This window comes from Capricornis sumatraensis, chromosome 2, assembly GCF_032405125.1.
Source record: "Capricornis sumatraensis isolate serow.1 chromosome 2, serow.2, whole genome shotgun sequence".
Taxonomy (NCBI): Eukaryota; Metazoa; Chordata; class Mammalia; order Artiodactyla; family Bovidae; genus Capricornis; species Capricornis sumatraensis.
The window spans coordinates 123969681-123991036 of NC_091070.1; the positions used below are offsets into that span (position 1 = coordinate 123969681).

General features: G+C 42.7%; 5 non-coding genes across 5 annotated transcripts; 2 read left to right on the plus strand and 3 right to left on the minus strand.

Moving 5' to 3' along the window:
* TRNAN-GUU (transfer RNA asparagine (anticodon GUU)) lies at positions 1 to 74 on the plus strand. Its single transcript has one exon. It is a non-coding gene; the product is annotated as a tRNA-Asn (tRNA).
* A 1852-nt stretch (positions 75 to 1926) lies between these two features.
* TRNAQ-CUG (transfer RNA glutamine (anticodon CUG)) lies at positions 1927 to 1998 on the minus strand. Its single transcript has one exon. It is a non-coding gene; the product is annotated as a tRNA-Gln (tRNA).
* A 16216-nt stretch (positions 1999 to 18214) lies between these two features.
* TRNAN-GUU (transfer RNA asparagine (anticodon GUU)) lies at positions 18215 to 18288 on the minus strand. The gene has a single exon. It is a non-coding gene; the product is annotated as a tRNA-Asn (tRNA).
* Positions 18289 to 20077: 1789 nt separating this feature from the next.
* Positions 20078 to 20149, plus strand: TRNAC-GCA (transfer RNA cysteine (anticodon GCA)). Its single transcript has one exon. It is a non-coding gene; the product is annotated as a tRNA-Cys (tRNA).
* Positions 20150 to 20915: 766 nt separating this feature from the next.
* Positions 20916 to 21080, minus strand: LOC138074832 (U1 spliceosomal RNA). The gene has a single exon (XR_011144634.1). It is a non-coding gene; the product is annotated as a U1 spliceosomal RNA (small nuclear RNA).
* Positions 21081 to 21356: the final 276 nt, after the last annotated feature.

Below are 21356 nucleotides of genomic sequence, written 5' to 3' on the forward strand. Positions count from 1 at the left end.
GTCTCTGTGGCGCAATCGGTTAGCGCGTTCGGCTGTTAACCGAAAGGTTGGTGGTTCGAGCCCACCCAGGGACGAACTCGGCTTTGAATCTAGCGATGTCTCAGCCGTTAGTTTTATGCATCTGCCCTATCACTTCCTTCCCAGCACCCGCAATCCCCAGGCTGTTGATTTCCGCATGCTCCTTCCTCCTAGTTTTTACCTGGTGCCGTTGATCTCTCTGCACCACCCTGAGGCCTGCCCTCACTAAGCCATCCGCCTTGAACCTGCCAGAACAGTTGCCAGTGGATGAAGACACACGCACCAGGGGATGTCGCAGATTAGGCCCTATGTCACCACCTGCAGGGGCACGGCAATGCCAGGTCTCACGATGCCTCCACCCTTTCTTGTGGAACTATCACTTTCTTCCTTCCTTCTCTTTCTTTTCTTGCCCCATCGCAGGTACAATAATCCAGGTTCAGAACACTACTGTCATCTTCCATTCCCTCCAGCCTGGCTGCAGACAATTCCTGCTCTTTCCTCTAGCCCCAAGGAATGTATTTGTATGTATTGAATGTATTTGTATGTATTTATGAATTCACAAAGATTCGCAAACATCCAATTTCAATTCGGAACCACAGGGTTTTTATTGAATATCTATCTTTTAAGTGAATCTCTTTCTCTAACACCAAGCATTTTTGTTTTTAAGGGTACTACTGGGAGTAATAGAAATAGGATATTCCAGAAAGTCCTTCAGTTTTTTTCACATTGCATAGACAAAACAATACATAATAGCAAAAATACTGCTATCAACGGTATTCAGTCGCTGAATACCGCTCAGTCTTGTCGGTCAGTCACTCAGTCCTATCTGACTCTGCGACCCCATGGACTGCAGCACGCCAGGCTTCCCTGTCCATCACCAACGCCCGGAGCTTGCTCAAACTCGTGTCCACCGAGTCGGTGATGCCATCCAACCATCTCATTCTCTGTCGTCCTCAACGATATTGGGGAAAGCAATTTTGGGGTTTGTTGTCCTGAGGCATACATAAATTGTTGCTTTATTTTAATTTTATAATTGGATGTAGCTTCCAACTTAAATCTAACTAAATAAGGTATATTCACTATAATCTAGCCTTGACTATAAATCCACAGGTGTCTCAAAGGCCAGGATGAAGTTGGATAAAGGACCCTTGGTCTCCAGAGACGCTGGATCCGCGGCTCTGGCTCTTCTTTCTGCCTGAACTTGGGAGGAAAGGACTAGATTTCCTGGAGTCAAGTTCAAATCTTAGCCTGGCAGCAGCTTTTCGTGTCCAGCGGAGACTTAGGGGCGAGAAATTCTGAAAAAAAAATCGAATAAATCGAAGTAAATTGAAATAGGATCAATTAAAACGCGAAATAGAATTGGGCACAATAATTAAAATACAGTTGTTCTCACCGGAAAGCTGCCAACCTGGCCGATCAAAGACATTACAGCCCCCGCGACCATTTATTCACAGGGACAAGACATGCGGTGAGAAGCCCCCTCAGTGGGCTCAGCTTCTGCCTTTCGCCCCGGAGACCCAGGGTGACCCGATGGGGTGGAGGTGGCAATGGCTCGGTCGTTGCGCCCCTTGGCGGGGCCGGGCCTACGATGGCCAGCGATGAGCAGAGCGTTTAGGTCCAGCGGGGGCGCCCCGGGCTCGACCCGCACCTGCCAGCCACCTCCCCGTGGATCACGGACCTACACAGCTCGGATAGCAAGTTTCCGGGACCTCGGCTGCTGAGGGGGAGGCTGCAGAGCACGGGGGAAACGTGGCCTCTTTCGCGGGACCCAGAAGTTCTCGTCCCGCGAGCAGGAGGGAGGGGGACGCTGGGGCGAGAAAGCAGGTCTACTCGGCGCGCATCCGCTTTCAGGAGGAGACTGAGTTCGGGCTAAGCGCGTAAAAGACACTTAGCTCAGCCTAAAGAGAAAGGTCCCACCGAGACTCGAACTCGGATCGCTGGATTCAGAGTCCAGAGTGCTCACCATTACACCATGGAACCGCCAACGGCCTGATACTCCGGCCGCTGAGCCAGGCCTGGCGCAGCCGCGCCGGCCCAGGACCCGCCTCCCGCCCGGCGCTCTCGTCACCCCGCCCCGAGCAGCTTCCTCCACAACGCCAGGGGGCGCCTGACTCGCCGGCCCGCAGCCGTCTCTTCGGGTTTGGACTTCGTGGAATGAGACGAAACCCATTCGGGGTGAACAACAAGGAAGGGCTTTTTGGGCCTCCTCCAAATGCACCTGCTCTGCCGGCATTTCTAGAGTTTTCTACCCAGAAGTAAAATTCTCGCCAGAAAAAAAAGTTCCTTTTCTTTTTGCAGTTGTCCTCTTCCCGCTGTCCTGGGAGCGCTGAACATCCCCAGAAGAGCCCTTCGGACTTCGTGGGATGTCCCCTTCCTGGGACCCCAGGTCCAAGGGTAGAATCGCGGGGCACTGCCAGCTTCTTTGGGGGACAGAACGTCCTCTCTGTGTTGGGAACCCGATCGAAGCTAAAGCGACAGCGGCCCCGCACGTCGCGCCGCGAGCACCCACGCCGCTGGCGCCCCGTGGGGGTATGGTCGGATGTGAGCAGCTGACAGTGTTTCTTCTGGGCTGTTTCCTTCCTAACCTTCCTTCTCCTCAGCTTTCTGGGTTCACCCCCTCCCACCCACCCGCGTCCCCAAGACGGCGGCGCCCTCTCGGTTTTGAGAGGGGAGCTCAGCGCCCACGGGCGTTTCCATTCTCCCGATATTTATATGATTCAGCGGCCAGTTTTAAAGTTTTGAACATCGGCCACGCTTGAAAGCCTTTCACACCCTCCCATTCTGCAGAGAGGGATGCACGAGTAAGAGGGGCACGTAGCTGACTGCAGCCGGAGAGGCTGTGTTGTCGCCTGTCACCTGGGCGGGGGCTCCCAAGATGGCGAGGAGCAGGCAGCCAGGCCGTGCGGCCGGCTTCGGGGCGTCGAGGGCCTCTCCCTGGTGTCAGCGCCCAGACGTCCGCTTGTTAAGACTCAGCCCTGTGTTGTATTTTCAGCACAGGAGAGAGGGTTTGGGGAGCTCGTTCTCACCTCATGTTAACAGCATAAGATTTTATAATCCTGCTCTGTGAATACCGTACACGAGCATGACTGTTAATTGGGAAACTGGTGGTTGAAGCCACCACGGAAAGTTCTAGTCTTATTTCAACTTATTTTCCTGCTTTCAAGCCTCAAACTTGACCAAAGCCTCCTCTGCCGCCTGTATCCTCCGGGCAGCAACCTCAAGCGGTAGCTCTCAGTTCCCGTTCTCACTGTCCCTTTGCTCTGTAGATACAGGCGGGGCAGCGGCTGAAACTCAGCAGTTCCTGGATCTTCACTGTTTGGCCCCAGGATGATTTCTCCCCGCCCTCATTAGGTGCAACTGGTCTCTGCACTATCTGCAGCCCTGCAACTACCCTACCCTGCATGATTCCACAGCGATTCCAGGAAAACTAGCAGGCTGCAGAGGCTGAAGACACAGGCATGGGAATCACCATGATCAGTCTCCAGGCTGGTGCACATCAACAGCTAGTTTTTTGTTTTTTTTTTTTAATTTTTTTTTTTTGTTGTTGTTTTATTTATTTATTTTTTAAATTTTTTAAATTTTAAAATCTTTAATTCTTACATGCGTTCCCAAACATGAACCCCCCTCCCACCTCCCTCCCCATAACATCTCTCTGGGTCATCCCCATGCACCATCCCCAAGCATGCTGTATCCTGCGTCAGACATAGACTGGCGATTTAATTCTTACATGATAGTATACATGTTAGAATGCCATTCTCCCAAATCATCCCACCCTCTCCCTCTCCCTCTGAGTCCAAAATCCGTTATACACATCTGTGTCTTTTTTGCTGTCTTGCATACAGGGTCGTCATTGCCATCTTTCTAAATTCCATATATATGTCTTAGTATACTGTATTGGTGTTTTTCTTTCTGGCTTACTTCACTCTGTATAATTGGCTCCAGTTTCATCCATCTCATCAGAACTGATTCAAATGAATTCTTTTTAATGGCTGAGTAATATTCCATTGTGTATATGTACCACAGCTTTCTTATCCATTCATCTGCTGATGGACATCTAGGTTGTTTCCATGTCCTGGCTATTATAAACAGCGCTGCGATGAACATTGGGGTACATGTGTCTCTTTCAATTCTGGTTTCCTCGGTGTGTATGCCCAGCAGCGGGATTGCTGGGTCATAAGGTAGTTCTTTGCAATTTTTTAAGGAATCTCCACACTGTTCTCCATAGTGGCTGTACTAGTTTGCATTCCCACCAACAGTGTAGGAGGGTTCCCTTTTCTCCACACCCTCTCCAGCATTTATTGCTTGCAGATTTTTGGATCGCAGCCATTCTGACTGGTGTGAAGTGGTACCTCATTGTGGTTTTGATTTGCATTTCTCTGATAATGAGTGATGTTGAGCATCTTTTCATGTGTTTGTTAGCCATCTGTATGTCTTCTTTGGAGAAATGTCTATTTAGTTCTTTGGCCCATTTTTTGATTGGGTCATTTATTTTTCTGGAATTGAGCTGCATAAGTTGCTTGTATATTTTTGAGATTAGTTGTTTGTCAGTTGCTTCATTTGCTATTATTTTCTCCCATTTAGAAGGCTGTCTTTTCACCTTGCTTATATTTTCCTTTGTTGTGCAGAAGCTTTTAATTTTAATTAGATCCCATTTGTTTATTTTTGCTTTTATTTCCAGAATTCTGGGAGGTGGATCATAGAGGATCCTGCTGCGATTTATGTCTGAGAATGTTTTGCCTATGTTCTCCTCTAGGAGTTTTATAGTCTCTGGTCTTACATTTAGATCTTTAATCCATTTTGATTTTATTTTTGTGTGCGGTGTTAGAAAGTAATCTAGTTTCATTCTTTTACAAGTGGTTAACCAGTTTTCCCAGCACCACTTGTTAAAGAGATTGTCTTTACTCCATTGTATATTCTTGCCTCCTTTGTCAAAGATAAGCTGCCCATATGTGTGTGGATTTATCTCTGGGCTTTCTATTTTGTTCCATTGATCTATATGTGTGTCTTTGTGCCAGTACCATACTGTTTTGATGACTGTGGCTTTGTAGTATAGCCTGAAGTCAGGCAAGTTGATTCCTCCAGTTCCATTCTTATTTCTCAAGATTGCTTTGGCAATTCGAGGTTTTTTGTATTTCCATACAAATCTTGAAGTTATTTGTTCTAGTTCTGTGAAAAATATGGCTGGTAGCTTGATAGGGATTGCATTGAATTTGTAAATTGCTTTGGGTAGTATACTCATTTTCACTATATTGATTCTTCCGATCCATGAACATGGTATATTTCTCCATCTATTAGTGTCCTCTTTGATTTCTTTCATCAGTGTTTTATAGTTTTCTATATATAGGTCTTTAGTTTCTTTAGGTAGATATATTCCTAAGTATTTTATTCTTTTCATTGCAATGGTGAATGGAATTGTTTCCTTAATTTCTTTTTCTACTTTCTCATTATTAGTGTATAGGAATACAAGGGATTTCTGTGTGTTGATTTTATATCCTGCAACTTTACTATATTCATTGATTAGCTCTAGTAATTTTCTGGTGGAGTCTTTAGGGTTTTCTCTGTAGAGGATCATGTCATCTGCAAATAGTGAAAGTTTTACTTCTTCTTTTCCAATTTGGATTCCTTTTATTTCTTTTTCTTCTCTGATTGCTGTGGCCAAAACTTCCAGAACTATGTTGAATAGTAGCGGTGAAAGTGGGCACCCTTGTCTTGTTCCTGACTTTAGGGGAAATGCTTTCAATTTTTCACCATTGAGGATAATGTTTGCTGTGGGTTTGTCATATATAGCTTTTATTATGTTGAGGTATGTTCCTTCTATTCCTGCTTTCTGGAGAGTTTTTATCATAAATGGATGTTGAATTTTGTCAAAGGCCTTCTCTGCATCTATTGAGATAATCATATGGTTTTTATTTTTCAATTTGTTAATGTGGTGAATTACATTGATTGATTTGTGGATATTGAAGAATCCTTGCATCCCTGGGATAAAGCCCACTTGGTCATGGTGTATGATCTTTTTAATGTGTTGTTGGAGTCTGATTGCTAGAATTTTGTTGAGGATTTTTGCATCTATGTTCATCAGTGATATTGGCCTGTAGTTTTCTTTTTTTGTGACATCTTTGTCAGGTTTTTGTATTAGGGTGATGGTGGCCTCATAGAATGAGTTTGGAAGTTTACCTTCCTCTGCAATTTTCTGGAAGAGTTTGAGTAGGATAGGTGTTAGCTCTTCTCGAAACTTTTGGTAGAATTCAGCTGTGAAGACGTCTGGTCCTGGGCTTTTGTTTGCTGGAAGATTTCTGATTACAGTTTCAATTTCCGTGCTTGTGATGGGTCTGTTAAGATTTTCTATTTCTTCCTGGTTCAGTTTTGGAAAATTGTACTTTTCTAAGAATTTGTCCATTTCTTCCACATTGTCCATTTTATTGGCATACAACTGCTGATAGTAGTCTCTTATGATCCTTTGTATTTCTGTGTTGTCTGTTGTGATCTCTCCATTTTCATTTCTAATTTTATTGATTTGATTTTTCTCTCTTTGCTTCTTGATGAGTCTGGCTAATGGTTTGTCAATTTTATTTATCCTTTCAAAGAACCAGCTTTTGGCTTTGTTGATTTTTGCTATGGTCTCTTTTGTTTCTTTTGCATTTATTTCTGCCCTAATTTTTAAGATTTCTTAACAGCTAGTATTAAGTATGCCCTTACAGGATGCCACCAACACTTTGATTTGAGGTGTTGCATCCTTACATTTTAAAAAATTAATGACATTACTTTTTAGGACAGCTTTAGGTTTACAGGTAAATTGAGCACATAGTAGAGAGTTTTCACACATACTCTGTTGTCCCTCACCCAATTTCTTCTATTATTGCTGTCTTGCGTTAGTGTCATGGGGGGTAGGGGAGTAGCTGGGGGGTGGTTGGGGGCGGTCGAAGATCTCATAATCAGGAAAATGGTTTTCAAAAAAATGAAGTTTTATCTATTGCACTCCAGATGTGCCAAATGCTTTGATTTCCCCAAATTTGGGAAACTCCAATGCACAATTTGTGGTAATGGGGGACTGAGTTTGTACTCTCCCCTGACAGTTAATGGTTAATTGTGGTAGTTTAGTTTTGCTAAGTTGTGTCCATCTCTTGCAGCCCCATGGACTATAGCCTGTCAGCCTCCTCTGTCCATGGGGTTTCCCAGACAAGAATACTGGAGTGCGTTGCCTTTTCTTTCTCCAGGTGATTTTCCAGATCCAGGGATTGAACCTGGGTCTCCTGCACTGCAGGCAGATTCTTTATGGACTAAGCCACCTGGGAAGCCCTAATGGTTAATAACAGACCATTTAAATATATATTCAGTAGTTTGTGTGTACTTTTGGGGGCATTTCCTAGATTCATTTTCCTGGAAGATAAACGTTCCTGCTCCCCTTCTAAGTTGCTTTGGGGAATAAAAATGCTGTATTCCTTTCCAGTGCCAGACTGTGAATTGACAGCCATCATTTCCCATTTTTGCATCATTTTCCCCATCATTGCATTTCCCATTTTCCCCTGGAAATGGAGTGGACCAGGTTATTCCTTACTGCAGAAACACCAGAGATCTTGAACTCAGGGAGACCCGTGTGACCTGTGCCTCTTCCAGCCTGGGGAGGACAGATATTTCTAATATCTCACCTGACTTTCCCTACTTTCTTTTCTCTTCTATAACTGGCATGGCCATACTCCCAACCAACAAACGGTGGTATCTAGTGCTGTGTCCCCTGCTTAGTAACTAAGGCACAGGATCATTTTAGACTACCGAGAGGAGGAATTTCTGGGATCTCTTTTGGAGCAACAGATGAGGTTCCTGAGAGAGGGTTTGGGAATCTCTATTCCTCCTTCAGTGCCTTGTTTGTAACCTAAGGATTTGAAATGTCTGGCTTCTCTCCCTGGCTCTCCAGGGAACATAAGTCAGCCTGGGGGAAGTGTTTCCTGAGAGACTCTCCACAAAAGTTTCAAAGCTGGAACTTTCCACTGGGCTACTTTGTAGTCACGTTCAACCTTTCCTTTGAAGGACCTTTTGGAGATTAGAAATAATCAAGGGTGACATGCTTTTAAAGAGGCATGTCCTATATAACTACTATGTATAAAATAACTGGTAATTAATGAGAATTCATAACTAATGATAACTAAGAGAACCTACTATGTAGCACAGAGAACTCTACTCAGTGCTCTATGGCAACCTGAACAGGAAGGAAATGCAAAAAAGAGGGGATATATGTATACATATAACTGATTGACTTTCCTGTACAGCAGAAACCACAACCTTAAAGCAGCTATACACCAATAAAAATTAATTTAAAAAAATAAAGAGGCATGTTGATTCACAAAGGAATAGTTTTCACAACAAACCTCAGAGGAGCCTCCCCTCAGCCTTTGGGCAAGGGGCTGTGAGGACTGCATTCCCCAACATATAGCTAAGCAAACATTGTCCTTAGGACTGGTATGGTACTTTTAAAATAAAAGTATTTTTTAAATTATAGTTGACATAAATTATTATGTAATTTATACATGTACAATATAGTGATTCAGAATTTAAAGGGTATATTCCACTTATACTTATTATAAAATATTGAGTATATTTCAATGCTGTTTTATATATCCTTGTAGCTTATTTTATACATAGTAGTTTGTACTTCTTAATCTCTACCCCTATTTTGTCCCTCCCCCTTCCCTCTCCTCACTGGAAAGCATTAGTTTGTCCTCCATATCTGTGAGTCTGTTTCTTTTTAGTTTTATTCACTAATTTGTTATATTTTTGTAGATTCCACATATAAGTGATGTCTGACTTACTTCACTTAGCATAATACTCTCCAAGTCCATCCATGTTGTTGGAAACGTCAAAACTTCATTGCTTTCATGGCTGAGAACGATTCCATTTATTATATATTCCTAATCTTCTTTATCCATTCCTCTGTTGATGGACACACAGATTGCCTCCATATCTTGACAACTGTAAATAATGTTGCTATGAACATTGGGTTGCATGTATCTTTTCAAATTAGTGTTTCTGTTTGGTTTTTTATTTTTTTTTCCAAATACATATCCAGCAGTGGGATTGTTGGGTTATATGGTAGTTCCCACTATCAGTGACCATGGTTCCCTTTTCTCCACATCCTCACCAGCATTTGTTATTTGTGTTCTTTTTGATGATAGCCATTCTATAGCATGAGGTGATATCTCATTGTGGTTTTGATTAGCATTTCCCTGATGATAGATGCTATTGAGCTTCTTTTCCATTGGCCATCTGCATGTTCTCTTTGGGAAAATGTCTGCTCAGTTCTTTTGCCCATTTTTTAATTGGGTTGCTTGGGGTTTTTTGATGTTGAGTTGTATGAACTGCTTATATATTTGTATATTAACACCTTATCAGTCAAGTGTTAAGGGTTTTCCTTAGTTCACAGTTTCACCATGTTTGTGACTGTGTTCTTTATTTTGTAAAGGTGTCTTTTAAGGATCTTGATAGATATTTTCCAACTGATTTTATAAAAAGGGATGCCACACAAACACAAACTAACAGAAACTGGATTTACTCTCCCACCTGAAACAGCAAAACAACAAAAAAACCAACAACAACAAACTGAACAAAACAGATGAGACAAAGATTTTCAAGAGACTGGGCATCAGGCAGTAAAGGCCAGTGAGTGAGACCTGAGAAATGAAAAATAAACAGATAAGCCCTACAGTTGCTCCAGTTCACCACTTGGAGTGAGTTTCTAAGCGTGGCTGGGGAGAGGCAACTGAAAAGAAGCCCAGTGGGCCTCACTGAGTTGAGGACCCTGAGCTGAGTTATTGTTCCCCATCCTCATCTTCCCTTTCAGCAGGTTGAACCTATTGGTGTCTGCTGTTGTTATTCTATCTACAGACAGATATCCAGGCTGAACTGGGAACAGTCCTCTTTGAACTGCCTCCAGTAAGGAATGTGTATCCTCATTCTGTACCCCCTGATGGAAATAGCACAATGCTTTACCCACAGGGCTCCGTAAATGCATTCATGGAACTCAGCTAATTTAGGATCCATATTATCTAGATGAGCAGAGATATTATATTTTATAGAACATGATGGGATAGAGGAGTGAATCAAAGAGCATTAGGCTATTCTGTTTCTAACAACACTAAAGACACATCAACCAGGTGAAAGCCAGGATTTTAGTGCCAGACCCCCATACATTCTCACTGCAAAACATGAAGTTGCTTTACTCTTTTTAAACTTTACTTATTTGATCTAAAATTTAAGGATAAAATACCAAGTCCTACAATTCTAGGACTATGACTGATATTTACATTGTCTTTGAAATGGGGTGAGAATTTGAAGTCCAAAAGGCATTACCTTTTCAGAGAGAAGACAAATTGTTCCTGATTGTTATGACAATGATAAATCTGTAAGACTTATTAAACTTGCCTCTTTATTTCTCCTGCTGACCAAGACATAGACAGTAGAGACAGATATCAACATTTACTCTGGAGACCTAGAAGAGCTATCTATCTAGCTATCTATCTACCTATCTAGAAGAGCTTTTTTGTGACAATTCTTTTATCAGAGTTCCAGAGTATGATTATTTATATACACTCAGTTTTCAATCCCTGCTGACAAAATGGGAGCAAGGAACATAGATGTATTAAATACATCACAGTCATCATTAAAAAATATGTGTGATTCTCTGTAAGACACTTGGCTCTTGTGCTAGAGGTCGTCTTCCTGAGAGCAGGTGCTCTGTGTGCCTTGTTCACCCAGTGCCTCTTCAAGAGCCTGACAGATAAAACATTCAGCAAATACTTGTCAAATTGATCAATACTAGTTACCAGGAATCACTAACTCTTGCCGATGTCCTCTACTCCCTACGTTGTTTGCATCAAATCTTACCCTAGGTCTGTGCTAAAGCAATGAAAGCACAGCCCTAGGAACAGCCGTCAAAGATGCAAATACCTATTCCACTATGTACCAAGTTTGCTTTACATGGTGATTTCATTACTGTCTTTGAGCATATGGATCTTATGTATAATAGAGAAGAATGTATCATGTAAAACAGATATGGCAGCATTAAACTTGGATGAGTAAGTGTGATAGATACTATGCAGCAGATAGGGTTCCATTCCCTGGGCACTAGCTGCACAGCTAAAGAATGCCTACATCACAGTCATTGTGCTGCTTGTTAAAAACGTCTGGAGAGAAGGCCCAGGAAACTGCATTTCATACAAAAATTCCAAGAAGATTCTCATGCAAGGAAAAAGCCCTACCTTTAAACAAACACCCTAGAATGGAGACCCCAAAAGCCGAGCAGCAACAAGAACAACTCAGTGGGTTTAGATCAAGTTTGTTGTCCAAGGTGCTGTGGCAGGGGAAATGCCTCTTTTCCAGAGGAGTACCCACCTAAGGTGGAACACAAAGAGGACCTTGCTTCCCCAGTTTGGGCTTATACTGCCTCCATTGTCTTTTGAGTTTTCTCCTCTTCTCCAATCACTGGAGCATCTCAGCCCTTATGTGGGTCATATCTTTATGAAGACCTCTGCTATTTTATTCCCCTCTTGGAGAAAGATATGGCAGAGATCAGTTCAAGGGCTCTGCAGTTCTAGACTTTATCCTAAGCTACTTTCTTTCAGGTGGGCTGAAAGAAATCAGGAGTTATGGAATTCGGGTCAATAAATGTGACCCCAGAGGAGCATGAGACCATGAGGGCAGTCCCTCACCAGAGATGGTCAGAACCATGACGTGGTCAATATCACCGTGTTCAGGCGGGGAGGACATGCTGATCACTTTTGTGAGCAGAGAAGCCAGTCACATCCTTCCAAACTTCTGATCAGCAGAACTCTGATAATGAGTATATTGGGCTTCCCCGGTAGCTCAGATGGTAAAGGATCTGCCCGCAATTCAGGAGACCAGGGTTTGATCCCTGGGTCAGGAAGTTCCCTAAGAGAAAGGAATGGCTATCCACTCCAGTATCCTTGCCTGGAGAATTTCATGGACAGAGGAGCCTGGTGGTTTTAAAATATTGTTTTTATAACCTGTTAATAGGAAGTAATAGGGAACTAATTCAGATGTTTATTTCTACTCACCTGATTTTCTGACTTTTCAGAAAAATATACACTAATGTTGTGTGCAAAAAAATAAAAGAACCACAGTAACAATTTTGGGCTCATCTTCATGCTACTGTTTCTAAGCTCTTATAACATGAAGGACACTATGAAGAGTATTCTTGTGTGGAGGTATGTCTTTGTTACCAAACAACCTCTAAAAGAATCAAAAGGGAACAATACTTAACTGCACATAATTTTATCCATGAATTTATCATATATCTGTTTCTTGTGGCAGATCTATTTTTAAATCCTTGTTCTCCTGGGCTCTCCAGACAAGGTTTATGCAAAGCACCAGTTAAGGACTTCCCTGGTAGCTTAGTCAGTAAAGAATCTGCCTGCAATGTGGGAGACCCAGGTTCAATTCCTGGAGAAGGAAGATCCTCTGGAGAAGGGAATGGCAACCTTCTCCAGTATTCTTGCCTGGAGAATCCCATGGACAGAGGAGCCTGGCAGGTTACAGTCCATGGAATTGCAAAGATTCAGACATGATTGAGCCACTAACACACACAACATGAAGGATACTATGAAGGGCATTTCTGTGTGGAGGAATGTGTCTTTAAGATTACCAAACAACCTCTACCAGCATAGGTGAAGCAATTTGAGGAGACCAATAGATCAGCTAGTGTTATTAAGTTCCTCAAACTATGTCACTAAGTCCTTTGGATACAGCCTCTCCTTTTATTTTGACTACAAATGAAGAAAAAATCTAATATTTAAAGTCCTATTCTAAGAATACACAAAAGAACTATACAAAAAAAGATCTTAATGACCTAGATCACCATGATAGTGTGATCACTCACCTAGAGCCAGACATCCTGGAGTGCAAAGTCAAGTGGGCCTTGAGAAGCATCATTACAAACAAAGCTAGTGGAGGTGATGGAATTCCAGCTGAGCTATTTCAAATCCGAAAAGTTGATGCTGTGAAAGTGCTGCACTCAATATGTCAGCAAATTTGGAAAACTCAGCAGTGGCCACAGGACTGGAAAAGGTCAGTTTTCATTCCAATCCCAAAGAAAGGCAGTGCCAAAGAATGCTCAAACTATTGCACAATTGCACTCATCTCACATACTAGCAAAGTAATGCTCAAAATTCTCCCAGCTAGGCTTCAACAGTATGTGAACTGAGAACTTCCTTTTGTTCCATTTAGAAAAAGCAGAGGAACCAGAGATCAATTAGCCAACATCCACTGAATCATAGAAAAAGCAAAAGATTCCAGAAAATTATCTACTTCTGCTTCATGGACTATGCTAAAGCCTTTGTGTGGATCACAACAAACTGTGGAAAATTCTTCAAGAGATGGGAATACCAGACCACCTGACCTGTCTCTCAAGAAATCTGTATGCAGGTCAACAAGCAACAGTTAGAACTGGACATGGAACAAAGGACTGGTTCCAAATTGGGAAAGGAGTATGTCAAAGCTGTATATTGTCACCCTGCTTATTTAACTTACATGCAGAGTACATCATGCTAAATGATGGGCTGGATGAAGCACAAGCTGGAATCAAGATTGCTAGGAAAAATATTAATAACCTCAGATATGCAGATGACACCACCCTTATGGCAGAAAGTGAAGAGGAACTAAAGAGCTTCATGATGAAAGTGAAAGAGGAGAGTGAAAAAGCTGGCTTAAAACTCAACATTCAAAAAACAAAGATCATGGCATCCAGTCCCATCACTTCATGGCAAATAGATGGGGAAGCAATGGAAACAGTGACAGACTTTATTTTTGGGGTTCCAAAATCACTGCAGATGGTAACTGCAGCCATGAAATTAAAAGACACTTGCTCCTTAGAGGAAAAGCTATGATAAACCTAAACAGCATATTAAAAAGCAGAGATATTACTTTGCCAACAAAGGTCTGTCTAGTCAAAGCTATGGCTTTTCCAGTAGTCATGTATGGATGTGAGTGTTGGACCATAAAGAAAGCTGAGGGCCGAAGACTTGATGCTTTTGAACTGTGGTGTTGGAGAAGACTCTTGAAGTCCCTTGGACAGCAAGGAGATCCAACCAGTCAATCCTAAAGGAAATCACCCCTGAATATTCATTGGAAGGACTGATGCTAAAGCTTAAGCTCCAATATTTTGGCCACTTGATGTGAAGAACTGACTCACAGGAAAAGACCCTGATGCTGGGAAAGATTGAAGGCAGGAGGAGAAGGGATGACAGAGAATTAGATGGTTGGGTAGCATCACCGACTCAATGAACATGAGTTTGAGCAAACTCTGGGAGTTGTTGATAGACATGGAAGAATGGCGTGCTGCAGTCCATAGGGTTGCAAAGAGTCGGACATGACTGAGTGACTGAACTGAACTGAATGAACATTTAAACTTAAGTATCAGTTTTCCAATTTTTATTTTCTTCAAGCTCAATCATGGAGACTCACTCTTCAGGATGAGTGAGTTCCCAGTTGGCAGCAGCCTGGCTGTCTTGCCAAGGAAAGTCAAATTAACCCAACATCATATCTCTTCCGTGAATCAATCCCTCACTCTCAAAATCCTGAACAACGTATGAACCCAGCAGTGAACAGCATCCATCAAGCAACTGTGATATGTTTGCACTACAAAATCCCAAACATCCTCTTCATAACAAAATGATGTTACTTCTTTACTTCAATCATAGAGTTGCTGGAGCTAAGAGTCCTCAATATGGAACACACCCTGCTTCCTCCCATCCTCCCCCTATCACCCAGCCAAAGCCCAAATCTTATAATAGAGCCTTGTTACCACTGTCTTACTTAGATCATGAAGTGTGTTCTTCTGGCTTCAAGGAATTAAAAAAAAAAAAAAACCTAAGCTGTTCAATGAGAGATGTGTTCTTGGTATTTGGCTTCAGGGAATTGACACCAGCTTTCCAGGAATGAGCAGCTGCAGAAACTCAGCCTCAGGCAGAAATGTTATATTGTCAGTGAGCTTGGAACTCCAGAACTTATTTTTATCCTTCTAAAAAATAATTCTTTCCACCAAACCCTTTAGTAATTAATGTGAGCCTTTAGGAGTATAAGCAAGATTTTTCCATATCTGATTGAAAGAGAGAGGTTGAGGTTAAGGATCAGAGAAGTAGTTAACAGAGACTGTGCATCATAAACACAACATGAAAATACCTGAGATCTGTCAAAAAAAAAAAAACCCACAAGGATAGTAGCCTTTTGGGGCTGGGACCACCAACCATTCAAGTAACAGGTGAATGAGCTTATGGATTACCCTGGGAAGGAGAGTCTTCTTCTAACCCACATCCTATCCTATCAGTTTGTAAGTCCAAACCATGGGAAATTCTCCTGATATGTGTGTCACTATAACTCTGCTGGGATTGGCTAGGCTGGTGGTTTCACAAGGTTGAAAATGGCTACAATGACCAAGTGCTCCACTAAGCATTCATTACTAAGTGAAGGAAGGAGTGGGCAGGTTGCTTTTCAACACTGGGGCTCCACCTCCATCACAACCCCCCATACAAACTGAGGGATGACACTGCTATGTGAGGAAACTCGAGAGTACACCAGAAAAGCAATTGTCGTCCAACTTCTTCTTAAACTTCGAAAATTGGAACCTAATAAAAGTTAGGTTTATGTGGCTTAAAGTCACATTGCAATAATTTATCTGAAGTGTTGTGAAAAAATAGCCTTAATCCCATATACCATACAGTAAGCAACTAAGCACCAACCTTATTAAAAACTTCTGGAGTCCTAGGGAGAACTTGCTCAGTGGGGTAAAGCTAGTTTTCAGAGTGATGTTTTAGCTTCTAGTTTCTTGTGTCATGGAAACCATTTTCTTAATAGGACTCAGAGTAGTATATAGTCCCAGGTGACACAGTGGTAAAGAAACCGCCTGCCAATTCAGGAGACATGGGTTCAATCCCTGGGTCAGGAAGATCCCCTGGAGAAGGATATGGCAACCCAATCCAGTATTCTTGACTGGACAATCCTATGGACAGAGGAGCCTGGTGGGCTACAATCCATAGCATCATAGAGAGTTGGACGTGACTGAAGTGACTTATCATGCACACAAAGTAGTATATAGTCTGCATAAAGATGTTACCACAATGGAATAATCAGCAACTCTTGAGGAAAAAAAAAAATCTGATATGGCTTATTGGGAACATAGAGTGCTCTTCAGCTCCATTGGTTCACAGAGAAACAGGGTCTCTTCCTGCACTGAAACCAATTGGACATACACCTCTGCTTCTAAGATCATGTAATAACACAGAGACCTTCAATTTACAGGATAAAGTGACTGAAGGTGATGACAGTGACCACAAGGTATCAGGGAAATATGGCTTTGGGCTTTTGGAGTTGATAATGATACCTGCAACAGTGACTTTGGAAGACACGTTAGCATATATGTGGTTATAAAGGCTGCTGCTGCTAAGTCGCTTCAGTCGTGTCCGACTCTGTGCGACCCCATAGACAGCAGCCCACCAGGCTCCCCTGTCCCTGGGATTTTCCAGGCAAGAGCACTGGAGTGGGTTGCCATTTCCTTTTCCAATGTACGAAAGTGAAAAGTGAAAGTGAATTCGCTCAGTCATGTCCAACTCTTAGCAACCCCATGGACTGCAGCCTACCAGGGTCCTCTGTCCATGGGATTTTCCAGGCAAGAGGAGTGGAGTGGGTTCCGCTATTGAATATTTAATCCATGTTCTGCCAATCAATCTGTACACTGATTAGCCTGGTTTGACTTTGACCAACAGTGACTTTTGAAGAAGTTAAAACTTATATTTAAAAAGGTCAGTGAGTGGCATAAGAGCATAACCACTTGAAACGGAGATAAACATTTTTAAAAGTTAACCTTCCCCCTTACCCCACATAGTCTTCCTCCTCCCCTTCTTAATGATATTGGTATGTGAGATCCAACAAAGATATTTAAGAAATTTGATTTTTGGTGTCTGTGTGCCCTGACATTTTGTGGGGGAAAGAAATACGTATCACATCCCTTCTTTTAAAATGTCATAATAACAGTTACACTTCATTGACTGATACTGGGCCAGGAGATTCATGCAATATTATGATTAAGTGAACAATGCAAAGAAATAGAGGAAAACGATAGAATCGGAAAGACTAGAGATCTCTTCAAGAAAATTAGAGCTACCAAGAGAATATTTCATGCAAAAATGGGTACAATAAAGGACAGAGACAGCGTGAACCTAACAGAAGCAGAAGAGATTAAGAAAAGGTGACAAGAATTCACAGAAGAACTATATGAAAAATGTCTTAATGACCCAGATAACCACAATAGTGTGGTCACTCACCTACAGCCAGACATCCTGGAGTGTGAAGTCAAGTTGGCCTTAGGAAGTGTTACTACAAACAAGCTTACTATAAACTCAGCAATTTCACTTCTATAAATCTATTCAAGAGAAATGAAAAAAAATGAAATAGGTGCAGATAAAATTATTCAAATATTTGTAGCAGCATTATTCATAATAGAAAAAAAAAGTGGAAACAGCTCAAATGCCCATCAGCTGGTACATGAAATGTGGTATATTTACACAATGAAATTCTCAGTAATAAGAAGCAAACTTAAGCCAGAGCCTGGATAAACCTCAAAAACATTGCACTAAGTGAAAGAATCCTGTCAGAAAGCACTACATATTGATTTATTCTATTTATCTGAAGTATCGAAAAGACATTCATGGAGGCAGAGGGCAGAGTAACATTAACTGGGGCTAGAGGAAAGAAAAGGGATTATCTACAGCTGAACTGAAGGGAAATGAAGATGAAAGGAGTGTTCTGAAACTGGATGATGGTACTTGTGGTGGGGAAGAAAAGAAAACAAAAAAGAAAGTGGCAGTCCCAAATGAAAGGGTGGGGGTGTCGGTGAGATCCTGTGGCAGTGGGGTGCCAGCTCAGGTGATGACATAGAGCCTAATTTGCGATGTCTCATCTTAAGTAAGGGATTCCCCCCAATTCCCACCTGTGTGCGCGTGCCTTCATCCTCTGGCAGCTGCCCTGGAATGTACAAGGCAGATGACTTAGTGTGGGCAGGCGTCAGAGAGACCAGGGGCACCAGTTAAAAACCGGAAGGGAGGAAAGAACATGCTGAGGTGAAGTAGGTGGAGATTTCAGGCACTGCAGATGCGTAAAAACAATAGTTAAAACATCGCCACAGTTGAAACCAATGGGCCCCTGGATGGGCTTGAACCACCAATCTTTCGGTTAACAGCCGAACACGCTAACCAGTTACGCCACAGAGACCAGCTGCTGCAAATCTTTCCCCGTCCCTTCCAACTACTGTGGAACAGTGATTCAAATGTTTCTATCTTGGTCCAGCATCGCCGGCACCAGAGGCATTGAGTCTCGGTGTCGAGCACGCCAGGCTGTGGACACTGAGCCCTAGTGAGCGGGGCTCCGACGAAACAACGCTGAGCTCACGACCCTTCAAGCCTGCTCCTGACCTACATGAGACAACTCCAGCTTCTCTTGGGCTCAAGTTCTCCACTTCCCACACTCTTTGCGCTCCTATACATAGACAAATTTCCAATAACTAGCAGAGTCAACAACCGAATTCTGTATAATGGCAGAGTACAATCAATTCGAGTCCAACTCTTTTCGATCCCAGGGACTGTAGCATGGAAGGCTTCCCTGTCCATCACCAACTCCTGGAGATTGCACAAACTCAAATCCATAGAGTTGGTGATGCCATCCAACCATCTCATCCTGTCATCCCCTTCTCCCACCTTCAATCTTTCCCAGCATCAGGGTCTTTTCAAATGAGTCAGTTCTTTGCATCAGGTGGCCAAAGTATTGGAGCATCAACTTCAACATCAGCCCTTCCAATGAATATTCAGGACTAATTTCCTTTAGAATTGACTAGTTTGATCTCTGCAGTCCAGGGGACTCTCAAGAGTCTTCTCCAACACCACATTTCAAAAGCATCAATTCTTCGGCACTCAGCTTTCTTTATGGTCCAACACTCACATCCATACATGACTACTGGAAAAGCCATAGCTTTGACTAGACAGACGTTTGCTGGCAAAGTAATATCTTTGTTTTTAATATGCTGTCTAGGTTGGTCTGTTGCACAATTGCCCTTATTTCACATGATAGCAAAGTAATGCTCAAAATTCTCCAAGCCAGGCTTCAACAGAATGTGAACTGTGAAATTCCAGATGTTCAAGCTGGATTTAGAAAAGTGGAGGAACCAGAGATCAAATTGCCAACATCCATTGGATCATCAAAAAAGCAATAGAGTTCCAGAAAAACATCTACTTCTGCTTTATTGACTAAACCAAAGTCTTTGTGTGGATCACAACAAACTGTGGAAAATTCTTCAGGAGATGGGAATACCAGACAACCTGACCTTCCTCCTGATAGATCTGTATGCAGGTCAGGAAGCAACAGTTAGAACTGTACCTGAAACAACAGACTTGTTCCAAAGTGTGAAAGGAGTATATTAAGGCTGATTGTCACCCTGCTTATTTAACTTATATGCAGAGTACATCATGCTAAATGATGGGCTGGATGAAGCACAAGCTGGAATCAAGATTGCCAGGAGAAATATCAATAACTTCATATAGGCAGATGACACCACCCTTATGGCAGATAGCAAAGAGGAACTAAAGAGCCGCTTGATGAAAGTGAAAAATTTGGCTTAAAACTCAACATTCAGAAAACTAAGCTCATGGCACTTGGTCCCATCACTTCATGGTAAATAGATGGGGAAACAATGGAAACAGTGACAGACTTTGTTTTTCAGTCTCCAAAATCACTTCACTCCAAAGTCACTTCAGATGGTGACTGCAGCCATGAAATTCAAAGATGCATGCTCCTTGGAAGAAAAACTATGACAAATCTAGACAGCATATAAAAGGCAGAGACATTACTTTGCCAACAAAGGTCCATCTAGTCAAAACTCCCTCTATGGTTTTTCCAGTAGTCAGTTATAGATGTGACATTTGAACTCTAAAGAGAGCTGAGCGCCAAAGAATTGATGCTTTTGAACTCTGGTGTTGGAGAAGACTTTTGAGAGTCCCTTGGACTGCATGGGGGTATAGCTCAGTGGTAGAGCATTTGACTGCAGATCAAGAGGTCCCTGGTTCAAGTCCGGGTGCCCCCTTTAAGGCCTAGATTTTGGATCTCCCCTGGTGGCTCAGAAGGTAAAACGTCTGCCTACGATGTCTATCATGCGGGAGACTCAGGTTCAATCCCTGGGTCAGGAAGATCTTCTGGAGAAGGAAATGGCAACCCACTCCAGTATTCTTGCCTGAAAAATCCCATGGATGGTAGAACCTGGTAGGCTACAGTCCATGGGGATTGGACACGATTGAGCGACTTCACTGGGACTGCAAGGAGATCATACCAGTCCATCCTAAAGAAAATCAGTCCTGAATATTCATTGGAAGGACCGATGTTGAAGCTGATGCTCCAATGCTTTGGCCACCTGATGCAAAGAACTGACTCAATGGAAAAGACCCTGATGCTGGGAAAGATTGAAAGCAGGAGGAGAATGGGAGGACAGAGGATGAGATTGTCGGATGGCATCACCAACTTGATGGACGAGTTTGAGCAAGCTCCAGAAGTTGATGATAGGACAGGAAAGCCTGCTGCAGTCCACCAGGTCGCAAAGATTCAGACACAACTGAGCAACTTAACTGAACTGATAGAAGGGTATGTAAAAGGATAAATAGAGCAGGATAAGGCCTAATATTCAAAGACTCCCGTACAGCTGAGCGAATGATCTGAACTGACAGAGGCCTGGCACTGTCAAAGAATGCCAAGAAAAGGAAAAAAAAAAAAAAAAAAAAACAGTTAATAATTGGGAAAATAAAGAGGCCAAGTAAGTTTTTACCATTATGTCACTAACTGCATTTTTATCACTAGTTACCGAAGCAGAACGCACATGCTTCCCCCCAACTACCACAAGTTACTACAATGTGGTTTCCCACACCTGAGGAAATCACAGAGATCAACAAATCCAAAGTGCAAAGGACAACCCTTGCTCTGGGAGACCCACTTTCAGAATCATGGTATCTCTGCCAGATAAGTATGAGTTGATCTTTAGCCTGCCTCCCCACCCCCGCCCCCGCACAGCCTTAGACACGTTCACTGTCTAGACACGCTCATTTTGCCATTTCCCCACATCCCTTCCGCTACCCTCCTCACCCCCTCTTTTCCATGTCTCTGAGGCCCTCCAAACAACTCTTCCAAAAAATCCAACAAAATCACAGGAAAACTTCCATAACTGGGGAAGTGCCTAGCAGGGCACTGTACCACTTCGCTGCAAGATTTACATAGTGAAAGTGAAAGTAAAGTCGCTCAGTCGT